Source organism: Heptranchias perlo, chromosome 34 (genome assembly GCF_035084215.1).
Source record: "Heptranchias perlo isolate sHepPer1 chromosome 34, sHepPer1.hap1, whole genome shotgun sequence".
In the NCBI taxonomy this organism is placed as follows: domain Eukaryota; kingdom Metazoa; phylum Chordata; class Chondrichthyes; order Hexanchiformes; family Hexanchidae; genus Heptranchias; species Heptranchias perlo.
This window is the reverse complement of record NC_090358.1, coordinates 10641885-10666661: the sequence shown is the minus strand read 5'-3', so window position 1 is coordinate 10666661 and position 24777 is coordinate 10641885. Positions and strand designations below refer to the sequence as shown.

The 24777-nt window shown below is 45.6% G+C and overlaps 1 protein-coding gene across 1 annotated transcript in view; it reads right to left on the bottom strand.

Moving 5' to 3' along the window:
* Window positions 1–24777, bottom strand: part of LOC137301583 (NT-3 growth factor receptor-like) — a 372567-nt gene that overhangs the window by 58334 nt on the left and 289456 nt on the right. The gene's annotated exons all lie outside the window — the stretch shown is intronic.

Below are 24777 nucleotides of genomic sequence, written 5' to 3'. Positions count from 1 at the left end.
AAGTGATCCTGCTCCTGATCGCTGTTGCCTGATTACTGGGTTGGGAGCGTTCCTGCTCCTGATCGCTGTTGCCTGATTACTGGGTTGGGAGTGATCCTGCTCCTGATCGCTGTTGCCTGATTACTGGGTTGGGAGTGTTCCTGCTCCTGATCGCTGTTGCCTGATTACTGGGTTGGGAGTGTTCGTGCTCCTGATCGCTGTTGCCTGATTACTGGGTTGGGAGTGTTCCTGCTCCTGATCGCTGTTGCCTGATTACTGGGTTGGGGAAGTGATCCTGCTCCTGATCGCTGTTGCCTGATTACTGGGTTAGGGAAGTGATCCTGCTCCTGATCGCTGTTGCCTGATTACTGGGTTAGGGAAGTGATCCTGCTCCTGATCGCTGTTGCCTGATTACTGGGTTGGGAGTGTTCGTGCTCCTGATCGCTGTTGCCTGATTACTGGGTTAGGGAAGTGATCCTGCTCCTGATCGCTGTTGCCTGATTACTGGGTTAGGAGGTTTCCTGCTCCTGAACACTATCCAGTGACCCATGCCGGAAAGTGTGTGGCTATTGGGTGAGGACAGGATCGGACTCAGCTGTAATGCCCCGCAGGGTCTTTGGGCTCACAAATGTAGAACGGTCACTCGGGCAACATACTGGCGGGCAGTTGGAACCCGTAGGAAGTGTACCTCAGCACCAATCAGCATCTTCAGGGGAGGAGGGGCAAGAATTAGTCTGCACGCTCTTAGGATGTAACAATAAAAAGACGGCAAACGGAACAGAGGCAAAGACACTCGCTCCACTTGGCTGACCGGAGACGTGGGTTCAGTGGGTGTCAGTGCTGTCAGCTCCTGATACGAAGAAAGCCAGTGACCATCTCAGAGTAAACTGAAAGAGGAGGAAAGTGTAAACGCTGTGAATCTGAAATAAAAGCAGAAAGTACCAGAAATACACATGAAGAGAAAAGACAGGGTAACTAATCGGGCGAAGGGTCCACACTCCAAGCAGTCCCTTTGCAGATGCCGGCATGTATTACCAGCATTATGCATTTATTTAATCCTTGAGTCAGTGTGTAAATGTGCTAAGTTTGACCACTAGAAAAACACAATTTCCAGGTCTTCCCAGAGTGAATTGGCAAGCTTACTCTGGGGTCGCTGTTGACGGCATGTCAGGAACTGCCAGCACTAACACCCACTAAATCTGACACACACCTTTTGCCAGGCTGAATGCCAGCACAGAACAGTGCTCCATTCAGTGGACATAGTCAAGGCTCTGGCAGGGAGGTGCTTGGGGATGGAGGTGGGGGGGGCGGGGGGGTCAGGAGGAGGCCACGAAAAAACAGGAGAAGCAATCAAAGTGCATAAAGCTGACAAAGCATCGGAGAAATTAAATGAGAAACATGAGACAGCAGGAACCATACGATTTGCATCTCTTCAGCTTGTCAAAAAGATTGTGCTAGAATTAATCAAACTGCAAGGGGTGTTAACAGGATCAGTTGTGCAATGTTATTCAAACTACAAATACAAAAAGCAGTCACCTCTTGGGCTGTAAAATAGTTTGTTAAATATACAGCAACAACACAGTAGAGCCACTCAGAGCAGTCATGTGGATACAGGACTGTAGGCAACATATGCGTAAGGACAGTCACCCACAGAAACTCAATCACACAGACAGCCCTGTTAGCAAGCACACCTCATGAAATCTCTGAATTTATGTAGGCAGCAGGAAAGTTAAGCAGGGATTGACTTGACACAAATGAAAGGATATTAAGAGCAATGGTTTGGGAATCCTAAGATGGTCTCTGCTATTGTCAGGCCATACTTTACATGCACAGCCGCTAAATCACTGGCAATGGATCTGTATCCGACAGCCAGATAAACAGCTGCTCTGGTCTCGATCAGTGATTCCAGCTCTGATTTGCTTCTCAAATTCCACCCTAATACACAAGGACCTTTCCCACACCAGCTCACAGTTATTTAACTGAAGAAATTCGATTCAATCAATTTTCCCATCACTGCAATTTAGTTCCATATCAATGATGTTTCCTCCTTGCCAATACTGTGCAAGCTGCTGCACTCTCACATAATACAATCAGTCCCAGACTCTCTAATCACTACAGTCACAGTGGGAATGGGGGAGGGAGGGTACTTCTTATTTGGGTTAGGAATCGACTGTCTGTAATTTCTAAAATGTAAACTGGATATCAAAAATCTGTTATTAAAGATAATGTCTGTGTTTTCCACCTAGCTGAGTATCTCAGGATGTAGAGGCATTGATTAGTTGTTGCGACAAAAGAGGTTTGCAATAAATTTTCATCAGCAGCCAAGCAAACTTCAGAACTCAGCCTTCAACTAACCTCCTACCTCATCCGCTGCAACATCCTAACCCTAATCCTCGCCATGCTCCCATCTGCCTTCCTTACCCCCGCCTCATACCGTTACCTGCCCCACCCACCCTCTACTCAACTCCCTATCTCAGACCCTGTTCCATCCTTACCCCACCCCCTGGACTAGCCCGAACTTGAAGTCTGACTCCCACTGGTGTCCCAACCTGAAGTCCTATTACTGGTCTCCTAACCTGAGGGGTGACTCCTGATTAAAGTTCCAATGGCCTCCTTCTGTGCTGTGTCATTCTATGATTTTATTTCTGTGCAGACTCCAGAAAGAAGCCAGGCCAAAAACTCAGCCATCTGGTTCTGTGAGATCCAGATGTGGACTGGGCTCATGGTTCTATCCTCTGTCGCCAGAGAACCATTTATACAAACACAAAACATAGTTTCTCAGGGTCTGAAGAAACCCTTTCAAGGTGTCTGCCTTGGCTAAGTGGAAGCATTCTCACTTCTGAGGCAAAAGGTCAGGGTTTCAAGCTGCAGAGACTTAAGAGACTTGAGCACATAATCTAGGTTGGTACTTTAGGTTCCATCTGGCCTCCCAGGTGGTTGTAAAAGATTCCTCGGCACTACTCGAACAAGATTTGGGGGGTCTCCTGGTGTCCTGGCCAACATTTATCCATCAATCAACACCATTAATACAGATTATCTGGTCATTTAACTCATTCTTATTTGTGGGACCTCGCCGTGTGCAAATTTGCTACATTACAATAGTGACTACATTTCAAAAAAGTACTTCATTAGCTATGAAGCACTTTGGGGCACCCTGAAGATGTGGAAGGTGCTATATAAATGCGAGTTCTTTCTTTCTAACTCAGAAGTAGGGAGCAGAAGATGATGGCCAGTGGTACATGTAAAGAATGAATCTGTTCCCAGGTCATTGACCTCTGAGCTCAGAATGAAAGTTGTGAGGATTTATTTGTCTCTGGGCCCAGATGCAGCAGTTGCTATAAACCAATCTGTGTAATCTGGTTATTATACATTCCTGAGCAGTGATGTATCCTGTGTTACAACTTCCAGTGTTTCAAAAACCCTCAATGCTCAATGAATTGGAATAGGAGGCTCTGATACAAAGTAATCTATCACCAGGGACCATTTCAGACTGAAGTTAAACAAGTGGGACCAACGTTAGTTCACACAATGTCTGCATGACAGTGCTATGGTCTCTCACACAGAGGCTGTGCACACACAAAGCAGACTCTAACATCAGGCAATCCATCACACAATGGTTCAACATTCTCTTTACAGTGTGACATTCCAAAATATTCTGGTTTATTTGCAATGCCAAAGAACATGAAATTAGAGTTCATTCATCTAGAGGCAAGCAAACACACACACACACACACACACACACACTCACAGATGCACACACAAATTCACAAACAGTAACACACGCACATTCACAAACAGTAACACACAGAGAAACACATGCAATCACAGGCACAAACACTCACAAATTCACAACAGTAACACACACACAGAAACACACGCAATCACACACACACACACAGAGAAACACATACAATCACAGGCACACACACACACAAATTCACAAACAGTAACACACACAGAGAAACACACGCAATCACACACACACACAGAAACACATACAATCACAGGCACACACACACACAAATTCACAAACAGTAACACACACACCAGCAACCTACTTAATCAATCAGACAGACAACTCCCCTGTCTCACATACAAATCATTCAAAAACAACAACTTGGATTTAAATAGGAGCTTTAAGGTAGACAAACTTCCCAGGGCGCTTCACAGAGGTGTGAGAAAAATGACACCGAGCCAAAGAAGGAGAGATCAGAAGGAGCTTGGTCAAAGAGGTGGGTTTTCAGATGGGTTTTATAAGAGGACACAGAGTTAGAGAGGCAGAAGGGTTTAGGGAGGGAATTCCAGATAATGAGACCGAGGTGGCTAAAGGCATGGCCGTGAAATGGTGGGTGAATGGAGAGGGGACTGCACAAGAGGGCAGAGTCAGAGGATTAGAAAGATTGGGGTCGGTGAGGGGATTGTAGGGATAGAGGAGAATACAGAGATGGGACAGGGGAGGCCGTGAAGGGATCAAAAGACATACACAGATGCCCACTCAATCAATCACACACAAAATCTTGCGCAGTGCTCCCCAATCTCACACACTGCCCACTCAGTGTCTGTACACACACTCGCTTGTCCATCATCCCTTTAACAACCCAATCACCACACACACAGCGACCCACTCAATCACACACACTCTTATGGAAAAGGGTGAATATTAGTTAATTCTCTCACATGCTTCATTTAAAAAGGCCTTTGCGTTTCACTAGGATTCACTAGGAAGTGATATGAAGGATTTCCTGTCAAAGAAAAGCGGGCAATGAGGCAATGCCTCCCACTCACTTTGAATTGTTAAGGCCTCTCTTAATACAAACTCTTAGAACGGTGGGAATGGCGAGAGAATGAGCAGGATGATAAAACTCTCTCAGTTCCTAAATGCCTGACTAAAAGGTCCAGATATGCTGCAGTTTCAAATATTAAGGGCGGGCGATGGGCTGTTCATTTACTGAGGTAGGTCCAGTTCTCTTCCCTTTTCTCCTCAATTCCTGGAGGTGTTGAATCTCACTGGGGGATAGGTTTTTTCTATTCGTTCATAGGATATGGGAGTCGCTGGCAAGGCGGTGGTGAGCTGCCTTCTTGAACCACTGCAGTCCGGGTGGTGAAGGTGCTCCCATTGTGCCAGGATTTTGACCCAGCGATGATGAAGGAACGGCAATATATTTCCAAGTCATGTTGGTGTGTAACTTGGAGGGGAACGTGCAGGTGGTGGTGTTCCCATGCGCCTGCTGCCCCTGTCCTTCTAGGTGGTAGAGGTCGCGGGTTTGGGAGATGCTGTCGAAGAAGCCTTGGTGAGTTGCTGCAGAGCATCTTATAGCTGGTACACACTGCAGCCACAGTGCACCAGTGGTGGAGGGAGTGAATGTTTAAAGTGGTGGATGGGGTGCCAATCAAGCAGGCTGCTTTGTCCTGGATGGTGTCGAGCTTCTTGAGTGTTGTTGGAGCTGCACTCATCCAGGCAAGTGGAGAGTATTCCATCACACTCCTGACTTGTGCCTTATAGAGGGTGATAAGGCTTTGGGGAGTCAGGAGGTGAGTCTCTTGCTGCAGAAGACCCAGCTTCCGACCTGCTCTTGTAGCCATAGCATTTAAGTGGCTGGTCCAGTTAAGTTTCTGGTCAATGATGACCCCCAGGATGTTGATGGTGGGGGATTCGGCGATGGTAATGCCGTTGAATGTCAAGGGGAGGTGGTTAGACTCTCTCTTGTTAGAGATGGTCATTGCCTGGCACTTATCTGGCGCAAATGTTACTTGCCCAAGCCTGGATGTTGTCCAGGTCTTGCTGCATGCAGGCACGGACTGTTTCATTATCTGAGGGGTTGCGAATGGAACTGATCAAGGGTATCCAAGGGTACTGGCTGCCACTCATCTACACCTAAGTGGTCATTCTCCAGGTATGATCCTAGACACTGAATCTCAGCAAGGTATTCAACCACAGGGGACATCAGAAGTGGGCCTGATCCTGTCCTCACCCAATGTCCACACACACACACACACACACACACACACACACACAAACACACACACAGAGGCACTTTCCAGCAGGCGTCACTGGAAATGATCAGAAGCAGGAGTCCCCGGCTGATGTTTCCATTTCTTAGTCCAGGAAAATTGACACCAAGTATAGCACTCCCTACTGCTGAACCAGTTAACAACAATTTGCATTTATATTGCGCCTTTAATGTAGTAAAACATTCCAAGGTGCTTCACAGGAGCATTATCAGACAAAATTCGATACCGAGACACATAAGGAGATATCAGGAGAGGTGACTAAAACCTTGGTCAAAGGGGTAGGTTTTAAGGAGCGTCCCAAAGGAGGAGAGAGGGTTAGGGAGGCGGAGAGGTTTAGGGAGGGAATTGCATAGCTTAGGACCTAGACAGCTGAAGGCGTGGCCGCCAATGGTGGAGCGATGGAAATCAGGGGTGCACAAGAGGCCAGAATTGGAGGATTTCAGAGGGTTTTAGGACTGAAGGAGGCTATATAGATAGGGTGGGGTGAGGCCATGGAGGGATATGAACACAATGAGAATTTTAAATTCGAAGTGTTGCTGGACCAGGAGTGGATCTAGGTCAGCAAGCACAGGAGTGTTGGGTGAACGGGACTTGGTGCGAGTTAGCATACGGGCAGCAACGTTTTGGACAAGCTGAAGCTTGCGGAGGGTGGAAGATGGGAGGCCAGCCAGGAGAGCAAGATCAGCTAACTCAGCAGAGATCAGGGATCAAACCCGGGTCCTTCGTGATGTGTTCAGCTCTTTTAGCTTCTGTTTTGACTCTCTCAGATGAACCCCACAAGCAGCTAGCAGCTCCATTTGAGCTTTAACATCTTTGAACAGCACACTGGGCATTAAATATCATCATTTAGTCCCTTGAAAGTATTCAAACATTTTCCCCTTGTAGAATCGCAGCTGGTACCTCCCCTGTTAGTAGCCATTTCTAACACCCTCTAACCGGCACCTGCTTACACTAAGGAATTCACTCTCCATAAAACAGAAATTCCCAACAATAGGGCTCTTAAACACTGTCAGACAAATCAAGTAAAAATGCCACTTGTCACATAAACCTGTTGGATTAATTAGAACCTTTCAACTGCCACAGTGTGCTGGGGATGAGCAGTACGTGACAGCAATGTTAAAAATGACAAACATTTAAATTAAATTCAAAACAAAACGTTACCTTCCCTCGTATATCAAAGGACAATGGTAATGTCAAAAAGGGGGTTTGTTTAAGATACACCCCCGCCCTTTCACACGAACCCACCCACACATCCTGAACACAATCCATTCCCACATCCTCATTGCGATGTGCTGTCATCTCAGGATCTTCATCATTTGCTGGTGTCAGCAGTCTGCTGCTGAGTAGCCCGTCAAATGCCAAAGTCCTGAATTCCATTCCTCCCATATCGCCTTCCATGGGTATCACATAAAGGGGCCAATTTTCCGAGACCATGCAGTAATAAATAGTGGGCAGCACCCTGTGATTTCCCATGGGGCTCCCAGCAGGTGGGGCTCCCTGCAAATGCTCTCAGCTGGGAAAGTGGTAGGAATTTCTTGCAGGCTTGGATGTAATTCAAGGTTTCAGATGGGTTATATATGGAATAAGGGATACCAGGAGTGAGCTACAGGAATCTAACTGAAGGGTTGGGATGGTTTGTATAGAACAACGGATGTCCAGGTATGAGTTACAGGCTAGGTGGAACCTATTTTTATTAAAATGCCACTTGGGTTGAATAAAATGATACACACAATCTTTCCAGCATAAGTCTTAAGATACACATGAGAAATATAATTAACGTAGGAGAGGTAAATGGTTAGAATAAAGTGACAACTGGTGCAGTGCCCAGCGTATGGCGATGGCTTGGCTGTGAGTCTGTGAGAGGGACAGCTGGTTACATGACTCTCGTCCAAATGAAGCTTTTAGCATGGCACTGAAATCTCTGAGCAGCCACCATTCCCAGCACAGGAGATACACCATTCAGGTCCCCAAATCTTCACAGGTTCCAAACAAAGCTGATTGGGCTGGCATTGGAAAAAAGGGAGTCAAAGTCTGTTTTTTTTCGAGTCAACAGAATTATGCTCATTAAAATACCGTTGCCATAGTTACAAAGTGTGGCATTGCAGGAATGAAGCACATCTCTGGAGAACTTTCTGGACACCCACGCTACACACTCACCAGATGTGTGGGCCTCGAAGAGGAGAGAGATTCAAATTGTCATCCATGTTGCACTTTGTTATGCCCAAAGTGACACATGGCAGAGAATTAAACTCTGAAACAATAGCTACTGGTGACTGATGGCGTGGACAATTGAAACTTACTTTCTGTTGGATAGCAGTCCTGGTACACCATGGAAAGACAGGGCACCAAGTCAATTCCCCCCTCCCCATTCAGCTGATTTCCAATCTTGGGCATACTCTGGATGAAATCAGGACCGGAAAATGGGATGGGCAATGGGAAACTTCCACCAGGCTCTCAAGCAGCTCATGCTGCCAACTATGAGTAGCATTATTAAGGGCCGAGGACAAGATGTTCATCTCACCATTTCAAATGGGAAATGCAGTGGCTACACTTCAAAGCTGTGAAGCGCTTTGGGACGTCCTGAGGTCGTGAAAGCTGTGATATAAATTTAAGTCTTTCTTTTTTGGGGAGAAAAATGGGGGCAACAACGGGTTGCATGGATAGCAGGGAGAAACACCTTCAAATAGAACTTATGTCAGCAACACATGGAGCAGAGATTCACTGAATAACCGATCAGTATTAAACAGATTTTCCTGCTCAAAACACACAGTGCAAAATCAATTCTGAAACATGTGCCTCAGCACGCCAGGCACTGCCAGTAACAGATGACTGCTTTCTCTATCCAGCCAAAAGCCTGCTCTATTCAGTTAGAATATTCCAGAAATCTCTCCCTAATTTTACCCTTTTCTCTATTTATATTGGAATGAATAATGAAAGCGAGACTGAATATATAACCTATGTTCAGTATTTTTAAAATTTGTTTTCAAAATGGTGAGAAATATTAGAGCCAAGATTGGTTAAATCTGAAGCTATGGCAGCACTCTGACAGAAAAGGTTGGAGGCTTGTCTGTGACTGAGGAGGCTCTATGGAACAGGCTTTGGCCTGCTGTGCGATGAAATAGGCACTTTACTATATATAATCAACTTGGTAAAGGAAGGCCTTTGGTTCGCCCGAAACCTGCTGGTCTTCCAGCTGAAGAGGTAAGGAGCGGACCTGTTTGGAGTCGATGGCGGAGCGCAGGAGCGCAGACTAAATAAAGAGCGAGGCCCGGGGAGTAGGCCTCAATCGGAGCGCCTGAGGTAAGGAGCGGACCTGTTTGGAATCGAGGGCGGAGTGTCGGAGTGTAGAGAGTTCGGAGCTTCCAGGAACGAGGTAAGAAAATCAAGAGTAACGTCAGCACAACAGAAGTTGTGCTAGCTGGTGAGGTTTTCTTTTACTGGTGAGTGTCTTTAGTTTATTTTTGTTAAGTTTAGTTAATCTAATAAATCGAGGCATGGCAGGGCAGCTCACTCCCGTGGAATGCGCGTCCTGTGCTATGTGGGAACTCCAGGACATTTCCCGTGTCCTGGACAACCACGGGTGCAGGAAGTGTCGTCAGCTGGAGGAGCTCGAGCTCCGGGTTTCGGAGCTTGAGCAGCAGCTGGCGTCACTGCGATGCATCCCCGACGCTGAGAGCAACGTGGATAGCACGTTTCAGGAGGTGGTCACCCCGCAGCTTTAGAGAATGCAGGCAGAGAGGGACTGGGTGACCGCCAGACAGACAAGGAGGACCAGGCAGTTAGTGCAGGAGTCTCCTGAGTGCATCTCACTCTCTAACCGGTATTCAGTAAGTGGGAGAGAGGCTTTCTCTGAGAAGTGCAGCCAGAGCCAAGACCAGAGCACCATGGGTGGCTCAGCTGTACAGCGGGGGAGGGGAAAAGTCATGACAGCAATAGTGATAGGGGATTCTATAGTTAGGGGATCAGACAGGCGTTTCTGCGGCCGCAGATGTGATTCCAGGATGGTATGTTGCCTCCCTGGTGCCAGGGTCAAAGATATCACTGAGCGGCTGCAGAACATTCTGGAGGGGTAGGGTGATCAGCCAGAGGTCGTGGTCCATATTGATGCCAACAACATAAGTAGGAAGAGGGATGAGGTCCTGCAGGCAGAGTTTAAGGAGTGGGGAAAGAGATTAACAAGCAGGACCTCAAAGGTAGTAATCTCCGGATTACTCCCAGTGCCACGCGCTAGCATGCATAGAAATAGGAGGATAGAGCAGATGAATGCGTGGCTGGTGAGATGGTGCAGGAGGGAGGGCTTCAGAATCCTGGGGCATTGGAACCAGTTCTGGGGGAGGTGGGGCCTGTACAGGCCAGACGGGTTGCACCTCAACAGAGCTAGGACCAATGTCCTCACGGGGAGGTTTGCTAGTGCAATGGGGGGGATTTAAACTAATTTGGCAGGGGGATGGGCACCAGGATGTAGCATTGGAAAGGGGAAACAAGGGGCACAAAGGATCAGGAGAGAAGGATAGCCCCAGAGTAAAAAATAGTAAGCTATTAGATGGGGTCAGACCAAGAGAGAGTATAAGAAGGTCTAAGGCGGGTTTGTGGTGCATGTGTGTGAATGCACAAAGTGTGGTAAACAAGGTTGGTGAGCTGCAGGCACAAATGGCCACATGGGAATACGATGTTGTGGCAATAATGGAGACCTGGGCAGGATTGGATACTAAATATTCCTGGATACAAGGTGTTCAGGAAAGATAGGGAAGGAAAGATGGGGGGGGGGGCGGTGTGGCAGTATTAATTAAAGAGAATATTGCAGTGCTGGAGAGAGGGGATGTCCTGGAGGGGTCAAGGACAGAATCTATTTGGCTAGAGTTAAGGAACAATAGAGGTGCCATTGCACTACTGGGAGTATTCTACAGGCCACCAACTAGTGGGAAGGATATAGAGGAGCAAATTTGCAGGGAAATTATAGACAGGTGCAAAAGCCATAGAGTAGTGATATCGGGGGATTTCAACTATCCTAATATAGACTGGGATAGTAGTAATACAAGGGGCAAAGAGGGGGAGAAATTTTTGAAATGTGTTCAGGAAAACTTTCTCAACCAGTATGTTTCCGGCCCAACGAGGAAGGAGGCATTGCTGGACTTGGTTCTAGGGAATGAGACGGGCCAAGTGGAGCAAGTGTCAGTGAGAGAGCATTTAGGGAGCAGCGATCATAGTATCATAAGGTTTAGAATAGCTATGGAAAAGGACTCTGTCCACTCTAAAGTAAAAATACTCAATTGGAGGAGGGCCAATTTCAGTGGGATGAGAACAGATCTGGCCCGGGTAAATTGGAATCATGGATTGGCAGGCAAAACTGTAATTGAACAGTGGGCGGCCTTTAAAGAGGAGATGATTCGGGTACAGGCAAGGTACATACCAATGAGGGAGAAAGGTAGGGCAACTAAAGCCAGAGCTCCCTGGATGACAAAGGAGATAGAGAATAAGATGAAGCAGAAAAAAGTGGCATGTGAGGTGTCAGGCTGATAACACAAGTGAGAACCAGGCAGAAAATAGAAAGTTCAGAGGGGAAGTGAAAAAGGAAATAAGAGGGGCAAAGAGAATAGACTAGTGACCAACATAAAAGGGAATCCAAAAGTCTTCTACAGACATGTTAACTGTAAATGGGTAGTAAGAGGAGGGGTCTGGCCGATTTGGGACCATAAAGGAGATCTGCTCATGGAGGCAGTGGGCATGGCTGAGGTATTAAATGAATACTTTGCATCAGTCTTTACCAAGGAAGAAGATGCTGCCAGAGTCTCAGTAAAGGAAGATATAGTTAAGATACTGGATGGGCTAAAAATTGAGAAAGAAGAGGTACTAGAAAGGCTGGCTGTACTTAAAATAGATAAATCACCTGGTCCGGATGGGATGCACCCTAGGATACTGAGGGAAGTAAGGGGAGAAATTGTTCAAAAAAGGGTGTAAAGATAAACCCAGCAACGATAACCCGGGACAGAATTAACAGTCACTTGGGCGAGTGTGGATTGATTAGGGAAAGCCAGCACGGATTTGTTAAAGGCAAATCGTGTTTAACCAACTTGATAGAGGATTTTGATGAGGTAACAGGGAGCGTAGATGAGGGCAATGCAGTTAATGTGGTGTATATGGATTTTCAAAAAGCGTTTGATAAAGTGCCACATGGTAGGCTTGCTATTAAGACTGTTGACCATGGAATAAAGGGGGCAATAGCAACGTGGGTACAGAATTGGCTAAATGACAGGAAACAGAGAGTAGTGGTGAGCGGTTGTTTTTCGGACTGGAGGGAGGTGTGCAGTGGTGTTCCCCAGGGGTTGGTGCTGGGACCACTGCTTTTCTTGGTATATATTAATGACTTGGACTTGGGAGTACATGGCACAATTTCAAAATTTGCTAATGACACAAAACTTGGCAGGGTAGTGAACAGTGAGGAGGATAGCGATAGACTTCAAAAGGATATAGACACTCTGGTGGCATGGGTGGACACGTGGCAGATGAAGTTTAACACGAAAAATGCGAGGTGATGCATTTCAGTAGAAAAAATGAGGAGAGGCAATATAAACTAGAGGGCAGAACTCTAAAAGGGGTAGAGGAACAAACGGATCTGGGGGTATATGTGCATAAATCGTTGAAGGTGGCAGGACAGGTTGAGAAAGCAGTTAAAAAAGCATATGGGGTCCTGGGCTTTATAAATATAGGCATAGTGTACAAAAGCAAGGAAGTCATGATGAACCTTTATAAAACATTGATTCGGCCACAACTGGAGTATTGTGTCCAGTTCTGGGCACTGCACTTTAGGAAGGATGTGAAGGCCTTAGAGAGGGTGCAAGGAACATTTACTAGAATGATTCCAGGGATGAGGGACTTAAATTACGTGGATAGACTGGAGAGGCTGGGATTGTTGGGATTGTTCTCTTTGGAACAGAGAAGGTTGAGAGGAGAATTGATAGAGATGTTCAAAATTATGAAGGGTCAAGACAGAGTAGATAGAGAGAAACTGTTCCCATTGGCAGAAGGGTCAAGAACCAGAGGGCACAGATTTAAGGTGATTGGCAAAAGAACCAAAGGTGACATGAGGAAAAACCTTTGTACATAGCGAGTGGTTAGGATCTGGAATGCACTGCCCGAGGGAGTGGTGGAGGCAGATTCAATCATAGCCGTCAAAAGAGAACTTGATAAGTACTTGAAAGGAAAAATGTCCAGGGCTACGGGGATAGGGCGGGGCAGTGGGACTAGCTGGATTGTTCATGCATTGAGCCGGCACGGACTCGATGAGCAGAATGGTCTCGTTCTGTGCAGTAACCTTCTATGATTCTATGAAGGAGCTGTCCATGACCGAGTGTTGCTGACTGGCACACTCCAGGGACCAGGAGTACATGCTGCGGGAGGTGCGCACTGAAGCGAGGTGCGGCCTACGCAAAGGCTCTATGGGGAAAGGCCATCCCACCTTGTATTATATAGAATGTATTAGAGGATATATACTATGTTTTGTACTGTTATAATGGGATCGGAGTGTGTATGATCTGTATTGTTTTGAAATCTATTGCCTGGAATTGTATTTTTTATGTTGAACTGTGTGTATCTTTACATTTTATGAAATAAAGTGTATTTTGAAATAAGCAAAATGGGTCCTGATAATATCTACACGGCTGTGCTGATCTTCTTCTCATTCATGTAATGAGGGAGGTCCACAACGTGACCTTGGCAGAAACAGCTGAGCCCTCTATTAAACTTTTGGATTGCTTTTGCCCTTCTTGTCCTAGACACTTCAGCTTTTGTATTTTAGGTTACTCTCATAGGTGAGTCTTAGCTCCTTCATGGCCTTGGGAATACCTTCAATGCCCTAATGTCTAGGTAATTGTTAGTAATGTGCCCAGGATAACGAAGAGAAAACATTTCCTTAAAATTTTCCTTGGCTAATGGATCCACAGAATTGTTCTCAGGTCTTCAAACAGCTGCAGAGTATCACATCAGACACCGTTTCAAACATTAACTAACAGACAAATAAGAGAATAAACAACAGTAACACAATGCACAGCAGGTACAGCTCCTCGAAAAGAAAATAATAAATGCTCGCACTCTCTATGCTAAATTATTATTTTACAGTTAATCATTATAGACACAATTATTCCACTTATACCCTAACCAACTAGATGGCCTTACTTATCTATTGAAAATTCCCAACTCGGCTCAATGATTTGAACAGACCAGTCTAATTAAATGCTCCCTAAACAGTTGCTGGGATTTAAATAACCATCAGCTAAATTCAAAAGTAACTGCCAGCCATATACATGACTGAACAAATGATACAGTGAGAACATCTTCACCATTCCATCGAGATCACAGGAATGACTATTAGGTGGGTTCTGTAACGAGCGGGCGATCTGTTCCACCAGGTGGTGAAGACAAAATTCTACCCCATTATGTTTTTGTTTGAATGTGGTTTGGTTCCTCTTCCCAAGCTATTTGCTCAGAATGTTCACAACATTGTATTGGATTAGGTTTCGGGATACAATTTTGATTGCAGCTTGTTTTTAAATTCCCTCAGTGTTGTGACTGAATTAAAGGGACCGCCACCAAGCTAGGACCATACAAAAAGGCTCCATTTTTTTGTCACACCCTCATCCTGGTGTTTGGGCAACAGTGGAATCACTGATTGAGTCATCCAGATTCTATATCTACAACTTCCATGGGTGTTGCAGGAAAGCCTTGGATAGTCCAGACTGATCATGGGCTTGGGGCATCTTAGTGGATTTAATTATAATTCAAAACAGGATATTGTACCCTTAAGTTCCTTTTATATTGCTCTCGTGGCCTGCTAACACGTACAGATCTTGCACAGTCCAAGGTGTCCTTGAAAGATTTGCTAAGGCCACTGGCTGGAAAGATCTTTTATCCTGGGTCTCAATGGTCACCAGCCTTAGCAGATTTTTTTTAATACAGATCATTGGTGAAGATACATTAGGAACAGTGTACAACCTTGAAAAGAACATTGATGCATTCGTGACAGGAAAGGATTGAAGCACTGATATCCATGGCCTCAGGCACTGAAGCCTGAACCATTACAGAACTGAAAGACAATCAATGTGTAGGCTGTGAAGAGTTTCTGTTTAATCTGCATAAAGTATGCAGCACAGCAATTACTCTGACTGACACCTACTCCACTGTGAATTTCTGCTCCTCTGCGGCAGATGATTGAGTGAGGCTTGCACTCTTCAACAAACAATCTTTGCAAAAATATACACACATTCCTCACCGGAATTTCTGCTCTTAACTCCACATTAAAAGAAAATATAATCCCTTTTGCATTCTTTATTTCTATCATCGGTTCTTGTGAATTCATTCCTTGAAATGTGTTTGACGTACTGTCCGTTTGATTTCCACAACCTACCTAAGCTAATATCATTATTTTAGTGGTAAGTGCTAACACAAATGCAGACATTTCATGAGTGGGATTACAGTGTGCGAGACAAAATCTAAACCTGAAATGTCTCAGTGACAGATGGATTGATCAATGCAGAGATCTGGCCTGATGACTATGACATTTTAAATAAACATTTCTCTGAATCCCAACAATTGAACATGTTTTTCATTTTTTCCCATTTTAAAACATTAAAGGCAATCGTTCATTTACTGTTGTGCTATACTGGCGCAGTGTGGCTGTCTTCCCCCTCCCGGAGCCCTCTTCAAGATGGTGCTATTAGCAACTAAATTGTATGCGGCTTTAGGAAGGCCTGCACCAAAATTCAGATTTATGCCGGTGCCCGCCAACAACATAACACCTGCACAGGCAATAAAAAAAACCATGCTGGATCCATTTTTCTAGAGGCTCTTTGGCAATTATTCTAGGCTTTTAGGGTCATGGATCTCTCTTACTAATTACAACAGATGGTGGATCTCTCACTAATTACAACAGACGGTGGATCTCTCTTACTAATTACAACAGATGGTGGATCTCCCACTAATTACAACAGATGGTGGATCTCTCACTAATTACAACAGATGGTGGATCTCTCTCACTAATTACAACAGATGGTGGATCTCTCACTAATTACAACAGACGGTGGATCTCGCACTAATTACAACAGACGGTGGATCTCTCACTAATTACAACAGACAGTGGATTTCTTACTAATTACAACAGATGGTGGATCTCTCTCACTAATTACAACAGATGGTGGATCTCTCTCACTAATTACAACAGAAGGTGGATCTCTCACTAATTACAACAGACGGTGGATCTCGCACTAATTACAACAGACGGTGGATCTCTCACTAATTACAACAGACAGTGGATTTCTTACTAATTACAACAGATGGTGGATCTCTCTCACTAATTACAACAGATGGTGGATCTCTTACTGATTACAGCAGACGGTGGATCTCTCTCACTAATTACAACAGACGGTGGATCTCTCTCACTAATTACAACAGACAGTGGATCTCTCACTAATTACAACAGACAGTGGATCTCTCTCACTAATTACAACAGACGGTGGATCTCTCACTAATTACAACAGAAGGTGGATCTCTCCCACTAATTGCAAGACAGTGGATCACTCACTAATTACAACAGAAGGTGGATCTCTCTCACTAATTACAACAGACGGTGGATCTCTCACTAATTACAACAGACGGTGGATCTCTCACTAATTACAACAGACGGTGGATCTCTCACTAATTACAACAGAAGGTGGATCTCTCTCACTAATTACAAGACAGTGGATCGCTCACTAATTACAACAGAAGGTGGATCTCTCTCACTAATTACATCAGATGGTGGATCTCTCACTAATTACAACAGACAGTGGATCTCTATCACTAATTACAACGGATGGTGGATCTCTCACTAATTACAACAGATGGTGGATCTCTCTCACTAATTACACCAGACAGTGGATCTCTATCACTAATTACAACAGACGGTGGATCTCTCACTAATTACAACAGATGGAGGATCTCTCACTAATTACAACAGACGGTGGATCTCTCTCACTAATTACAACAGATGGTGGATCTCTCACTAATTACAACAGAAGGTGGATCTCTCTCACTAATTACAAGACAGTGGATCACTCACTAATTACAACAGAAGGTGGATCTCTCTCACTAATTACATCAGATGGTGGATCTCTCACTAATTACAACAGACAGTGGATCTCTCTCACTAATTACAACATACAGTGGATCTCTATCACTAATTACAACAGAAGGTGGATCTCTCACTAATTACAACAGATGGTGGATCTCTCTCACTAATTACAACAGACAGTGGATCTCTATCACTAATTACAACAGACAGTGGATCTCTATCACTAATTACAACAGATGGAGGATCTCTCTCACTAATTACAACAGCCCGCGATCTTTCTCACTAATTTCAACAGGCCTCCATCTCTGTCACTAATTACAACAGCCATGATCCCTCTCACTAATTACAACCGGCTGCGATCTTGCTCACTAATTACAAGAGGCCATGATCTCGCTCACTAATTACAACAGACTGTGGATCTCTCTCACTAATTACAACAGGCCGTGATTTCTCTCACTAATTAGAACAGATTTCGATCTATCTCACTAATTAGAACAGACCGCGATTTCTCTCACTAATTAGAACAGGTTTCGATGTCTCTCACTAATTACAACAGGCCGCGATCTCTCTCACTTATTTCAACAGGCCCCGATCTCTCACTAATTACAACAAGTCCCGATCTCTCTCACTAATTACCATAGACCGCGATCTCTCTACTAATCTCTCCCATTAATTGCAAACGGCAAGCATGTTACGGAAATAAAATTGATGAGTTCACAACCAGGAGCAAACATTAAAACGAGTTGGGAAGTGCCAGCCACTGCCATAATGTTGCCTCCTATTTGCAAGGAGGTACCTGAGTGCAACAGATCTGTCAATGACCTGTCACCCAGCTGACTGATGACATTCGAGAAATTGATGAGACAGCTGTGACTTTTCATTCAAGTCTCCAAAACTGGATGACACCTCATTAAACAAGGAGTGAAACACGGTGATCACTCATCACAAAATGGATGTTCCTATCTACATGGCCTTGTCTAATATCATAACAACAACTTCCACTGATATAATGCCTTTAACATAGTAAAGGTCCTTAAAGATGGAGAAATGGATGTCAAGCAGTAATAGGAGAAAAGTTAGGGGAGGTGAAGAGATGGCACAAGTGATAGCTTTTGAGAAGGCAGGGCCTTAAAGGTGAGAGAGAAGTACCAAGGTAGAAGAGTTATAGGGAGAGAGCTCCAAAGCATGGGGCCGATACAGTTGAAGGTTCTGTGACTGACGTTGGAGTGGAGAGAATGCACAGGAGGCTAGGGTGAGAAGAGTGAAGGCTAAATGCTGGTACGTAGAGATGAAGGAGATTGCAGAGGGTAGGGTGAGCAAGGCCGCAGAGGGATTTGTAAATGACAGTGAGGATTTTGAATTAAATCCGTTGGGCGACAGGGAGCCAATTGACGTTGGTAAGGGTCGGAGTGAAATGTGAGCAGAACTTACTGCAAAAATAGGTGGAGTTTTAGATATATTTGAATTTGCAGTGTGGAGCCCAGGAGGCTGGCAAAGGGAGAATTGGAGAAGTCAAGCCTTGACGAGAGAAAAGGATGGCTAAGGGTTTCATCAGCGGTATGGTTGAGATAGGGATGAAGATGAATGATGTTGCAAAAAGGGAAATAAGTGGTCTTGGTGATGAATTAGATCTGGATTTTGAAGCTCAGTTCTGGGTTGAAGGGTTACTGAGAGTGTGCACCATGAGGTTCAGCCAGAGTGACCAGCTGGGGACGGGGATGTAACCAGGAGGATAGGCTGCGGAAACCTTGTGGGGCACTGAACGGGCTAGCCTTGGTCTTACCACATTCACATGAGGAGAGGGCACAGCTAACAATGGTCTGATCACAGCATACTCTTTGAAGGTCATAATCATTTAGATCAGTTCTTGAGAGATCAGTAAGGCCATCATGGTGAAACAAAATGAAATAAAGACCCCTGAAACCTGGCTGGGTATCAGGGATCATCAGCTGCAGACCTGGTGTGGCCTCAGGTTCTGTCTGTAGAAAAGCTGCTTGATTTGGAGCTGAAGCCATGGTTCGTGTTTCAAAATTGTTAACTTCACCTGGGAGATGCGAGAATCAAGAGTAATGAGTGAACAAGGACACAGAAAATAGAGGAGATAAGGAAATAAATCAGACCTATCCGAGATTAGTAAATAACTCCTAGCCATCAGTGAGATTACCAAATGATTTGCGTCTGTTTGTGAGATTCCCTCAAATGTTTTTTTTAAATATAACTCTTTATCAGAGGGAAGCCAGGGCAGGCGGCAGCAGTTATAAGGCTGCTGTAGCTCAAATGGCCAGAAGAATTGCAGATCACTCAGAATGGGGAGAGAAGGGGCGGAAGGGGGAGGGTAGGGGAGCCTTTTAATGAACACACTAGGCTCCAAGGGCACTAACCTACCTCCTTGACCGAGCTTTTGGTCACCTGGCCTGATATCTCCTTCTTTGGCTCGTTGTCAATTTTTATCTGATTACGCTCCTGTGAAGCGCCTTGGGACGTTTTATTATGTTAAAGGTGCTACATAAATGGCTTCTTCTTCTTCTTCTTCTTCTTCTTCTTGTTAGGAATGACAGTGACAGTGCGCTGACATCAGCCCAGGAGGGAGCTTCTAGTCTGGGCCTGGTGGGCATTGGACGCACTTGCGACATGACACCGAAAGCAGGTCCTTCAAGGACGCTGACCTCACTGAGTGCCACCTCCTTCCTCGAGGGGTTCATCGGTACAGTTTCAGTCACAGATCTCACGACTTTCTGACACTCAGGTGGCACCGAGTAAGAGGTTAGAGTCATGAGCGAAAAGAGTTTGGTGCACAAATTGTAGTCATGGCGATGAGTTAGCAGTAGAAGCAGGGCACAAAGAAAGGTCAAGATGATAGTATAATATATATTTCTGGCAGTTCAGTGTGTTTGAGTATTTTTTCCAGCGAGACCTCCTCTTTTCTCTCTCATATGATGATTAGCGTTTGAAACTGTCCTCTCCCAGAGAGAATATTGGAGATGCTAGAGATTAGCTGTATGATTATCTGAGAGCAAGGAAAGGGCTGTTGCTCAGCAGTGCAGGTATTCTGGATTGCTCGAGAACAAATGAATCATCGCTGCTCCCCAGGTAGTATGCATTGACACGTAAACAGAGGTGGCTAACATCATTCACTATCTGAACATTCAGGGAATGGAATTATTTCCTGTTCGTGAAGTTGATGGGATTTTCAGATGGGGCCATTATACACACGCGGATGGCATCAATAGCACCTTCTACTAATGAGAATCCAGCCACTCGGAAGAAGTTGATGGTTCTCTCTCTCCCGCTCTCTCTTTCTCTGCTTTGCTGGGTCCACGCGGATCAAATGAACTCAGAGGGGTGCCTAAACAGGGCATCCGTGATGCGTCTAGCAGCAATGAACTGCTAACTGACTGTGACTAATATCTCCAGGGGCTGCTTGGATCCATAAAAAGTTAAGTACTGTTGTCACCTTCACAGCCACAGATAAGGCAGAGTTCCTGATTGAAAGAGCCTGTAAGTCAGATTCCAACGGTTGGCATATCTTTTGTCACAATGTGAGGGATAAAAACAGCCTTCTCAAATATTGCCTACAGGAAAAGTCCAGATAGGACCTCCGGAGTCTGTAGGCCCTGTGGCGCAGATGCCTGTGGGTCAGTTGTTGCCTGCACGCACACTGCCACCCTCTGCTGGCTTCCATCCTTCCATTCTCCATCTCCTCATCATCCTCCTCCTCAAAGTGCAGGAATAATGGAATCTCCAGAGGGAAATCCATTATTTCCCTTCCTTTAAATTCTCAAAGTACCTTTAAATGTTCAGAAACTACAGCTTTAAAGTACTGGAAATGACTCTCAGCCGGAGCAGTGTTGCAGAATTGCATTGCTCCGTCACCTTTCACCTTCTTGCTGCCTGTTGGACATCATAACAGTTCAGCACCACCATCTTTACAGTGTGGGTGATTTTTAGAACCAGCAAGTTGGTGGAAACACAGGTTAATCTCAGGAGGGAGACACTTGACCAAATCCCACCCCCCACCTCCCATTTCATTTAAATGCAGTATGGCGTGTGGGTCACAATGGGGTCATCGGAAGGAAACCGCGGTGGCCATTTTTAGGGGCGGAATTCTTTGCTCCATTCTACCAGACCGCCTGTAAATGGACACTTTCTTCAAAGGAAAATCCAGCTTCTTGTGTCTGGAAAACAACACACAGATCGTCTCTGTCAATGACCTGGACGGAGAGGAGCAATTCCCTTGCTGAACCTATGCCTAATGCCTGGACAGATCTGGGTAATTCAGAAGTTGGTCAGACAGCGAGATGCAGATCAAGCCTTAAGCGAGAACTCCAGACACTTTGAGTTAAATAAATAAACACTGCTCCAATAACAAGTTACTGGCACCAAGTCATCTGGTAGCATACTATCTGTACAGGAAAAATAAACTCTGCAGTGGGCATCTCTAGTTATCGAGAGCAGCCATTAGTGACTGTGAATAATTTTACAAATTCACTGATGAGAGCTCAGGAAACTGACCTTGGGATGAACCAAGGTCAAGAAATCTGCATGGCATCGCTAGACCTCATTACCTAAAGACCTGTTTCAGAATTTAACATTGCTCAGCTATCAGCATTTTCCTGTTGCTGTGTTTTGCTGATTTTATCTGGAAATGTCAAACCATGACAGGCATGTTCATATTTCTAAAATTCTTCAGTCTCAAGGTATTCACATTGGGCATGGCAAATACATGCAAAACATAATCAAATGGAAAACCTATCACTTTAGAACATTCTGACAGAGTTCTCTGATGGTTCAGTGAGTAAATCCACTGCTTAGTGTGTGATTGAGCCACATAAACCAGGAAGATCCCAGGTTCGATTCCTCTTCTGTCCTGAGTTATTTAATTTCAGCTGGGATAGCAGTTGCCCTGAGCTAGGCAGGGGATAAATCTGCCATTGGCAGATGCATGTTAGTATCAGGTGCCCTTATAATAGATGGTACAGCTCTGCACTCTGCATCAGAGCAGCACACTGGCACCAAGGACATGCACTGGACATTGCTCTACCATGAGGGAGTAGGTCAGGCAGTAGCACTGCTGTGTGAGGCACTGAGCAGGACAGAGGCCCTGTGTACCCATGGATTGCAGAGACAGAGGTCACATCAGAAGCTAAGAGCTGATTATTCTCCTCTTCCACACGTTCCGACAGGGCCTCACACTTGAAACTTTTCCTCAAATCATTTTTCCTTTCTCAGTGACCTTCTACGATGGTTCCCATGCATTAGATTGAGCACAACTGTAGATTTCTGGGTGAAAGTCAGAAACAAGAGAAGAAAAAAAATGGACAGTCTGGGGACGTTGAAATATAAACGACACTCCCAGGACCAATAAAGGCAGGCAGCTTGAGTTACTCGAGATCAGCTGGGGGACTCAAAAGCAAAATACTGCGGATGTTGGAAATCTGAAATAAAACCAGAAAATGCTGAAGAAGCTCAGCGAGTCAGGCAGCATCTTCGACCTGAAACGTTAACTCTGTTTCTTTCTCCACAAATGCTGCCTGACTTGCTGAGCTTCTCCAGCATTTTCTGTTTTTATTTCCGCTGGGGGACTGTCTGGGTTTCAAACGTCAATGAAACGCCCAATAAATTTAATACTTTGGTGTTTTATTAAAAGCTGCCGAAGGTAATTTAAAAAGATGATTTTGAGTACCGATATTAATGAGTCACAGACCTTTCTCAGGACTACTAATCTATCTGACATTCACTTCTTTTGGCCCTAGTATGTTACTGTATCCCTTACTCAGGCTGAATTCAATGGTAATTAATTATTTAGATGACTACTGGGAGATCGGCCCACTGTGGTCTGGTATTAAATCAGATATGAAATGCCTGTTTTTTTTCAACATGTCCTGCACTGCTTGGATGCCTCCAAAAGGAGCAACACAATGTATACGGAAAGCATGTGCATGCACTTTTACTACTCCTGTATCCATTGGAGGTACGAGACACAGAGGGTTCTATCACTAACACTGTCTGTCCCACACTTGAACCTGCAAATTTCTGCTCCTTCATCCTCAACACAGTTCATCCCGTTCTCAAATTGTTCATCATTGGCACACAACCTGTTTCATCCTCAAATGGCAGCTTCTTCAACACAAAACATATCTTGTCCCACTTCCAGATACCATCTCCTCCAACACCAACACAGCCTGTCCTACCCGCAGATACCAGCTCCTCCAACACCAACACAGCCTGTCCCACTCGCAGATACCAGCTCCTCCAACACCAACACAGCCTGTCCCACTCGCAGATATCATCTCCTCCAACACCAACACAGCCTGTCCCACTCGCAGATACCATCTCCTCCAACACCAACACAGCCTGTCCCACTCGCAGATACCATCTCCTCCAACACCAACACAGCCTGTCCCACTCGCAGATACCATCTCCTCCAACACCAACACAGCCTGTCCCACTCGCAGATACCATCTCCTCCAACACCAACACAGCCTGTCCCACTCGCAGATACCAGCTCCTCCAACACCAACACAGCCTGTCCCACTCGCAGATACCATCTCCTCCAACACCAACACAGCCTGTCCCACTCGCACATACCATCTCCTCCAACACCAACACAGCCTGTCCTACTCGCAGATACCATCTCCTCCAACACCAACATAACTTGTCCTACTCGCAGATACCAGCTCCTCCAACACCAACACAGCCTGTCCCACTCGCAGATACCAGCTCCTCCAACACCAACACAGCCTGTCCCACTCGCAGATACCAGCTCCTCCAACACCAACACAGCCTGTCCCACTCGCAGATACCATCTCCTCCAACACCAACACAGCCTGTCCCACTCGCAGATACCAGCTCCTCCAACACCAACACAGCCTGTCCTACTCGCAGATACCAGCTCCTCCAACACCAACATAACTTGTCCTACTCGCAGATACCATCTCCTCCAACACCAACACAGCCTGTCCCACTCGCAGATACCATCTCCTCCAACACCAACATAACTTGTCCTACTCGCAGATACCATCTCCTCCAACACCAACACAGCCTGTCCTACCCGCAGATACCAGCTGTGCCAACACCAACACAGCCTGTCCTACTCGCAGATACCAGCTATGCCAACACCAACACACCCTGTCCCACATACAGCCTGGGAACTGCCAGGATTATGCTTGCTGGTGACGTACAGCATATGTAGGGTCTGGCGGAAGGCACCTAATTTGCATGAGGTTGGTGGGTGCCTTTGCCATTTTGGGCATATTTTGGGTGCCTGTCTGGCCCATACAGTGCAAAATCCAGTGTCTGGGTTTAGTCAGAGTGGGTGTCTGGTTCCACCTGCGGAAACAAAGAATCAGCTCTTTGGAAAAGGCCTGCAGTGACAACAAAATTTGTTTACAATCTTTGGGCATCCAGGCTGCTTCCTTGGCCTGGAACCCCCTGGTGGGGCCCACTTGCGCCCTCATCCCACTGGGTACGCCAGCCTCCAAACTTATGCCAGGATGCCACTCAGGCTGAGGAATTGAGAACTCTGACCGTTGGGAGTCCCCACTCCACTACCAACAACCCCTAGAATCTACAAACAAATGCTAGGGTCTAGCATATCTGGACCTTGGCCTATAACTGGAATTACAGCAGGAGTGCACCTGGAGGCCTGCCTACTTTCAAGGCTCCTATATCATTTTCAAAGACCA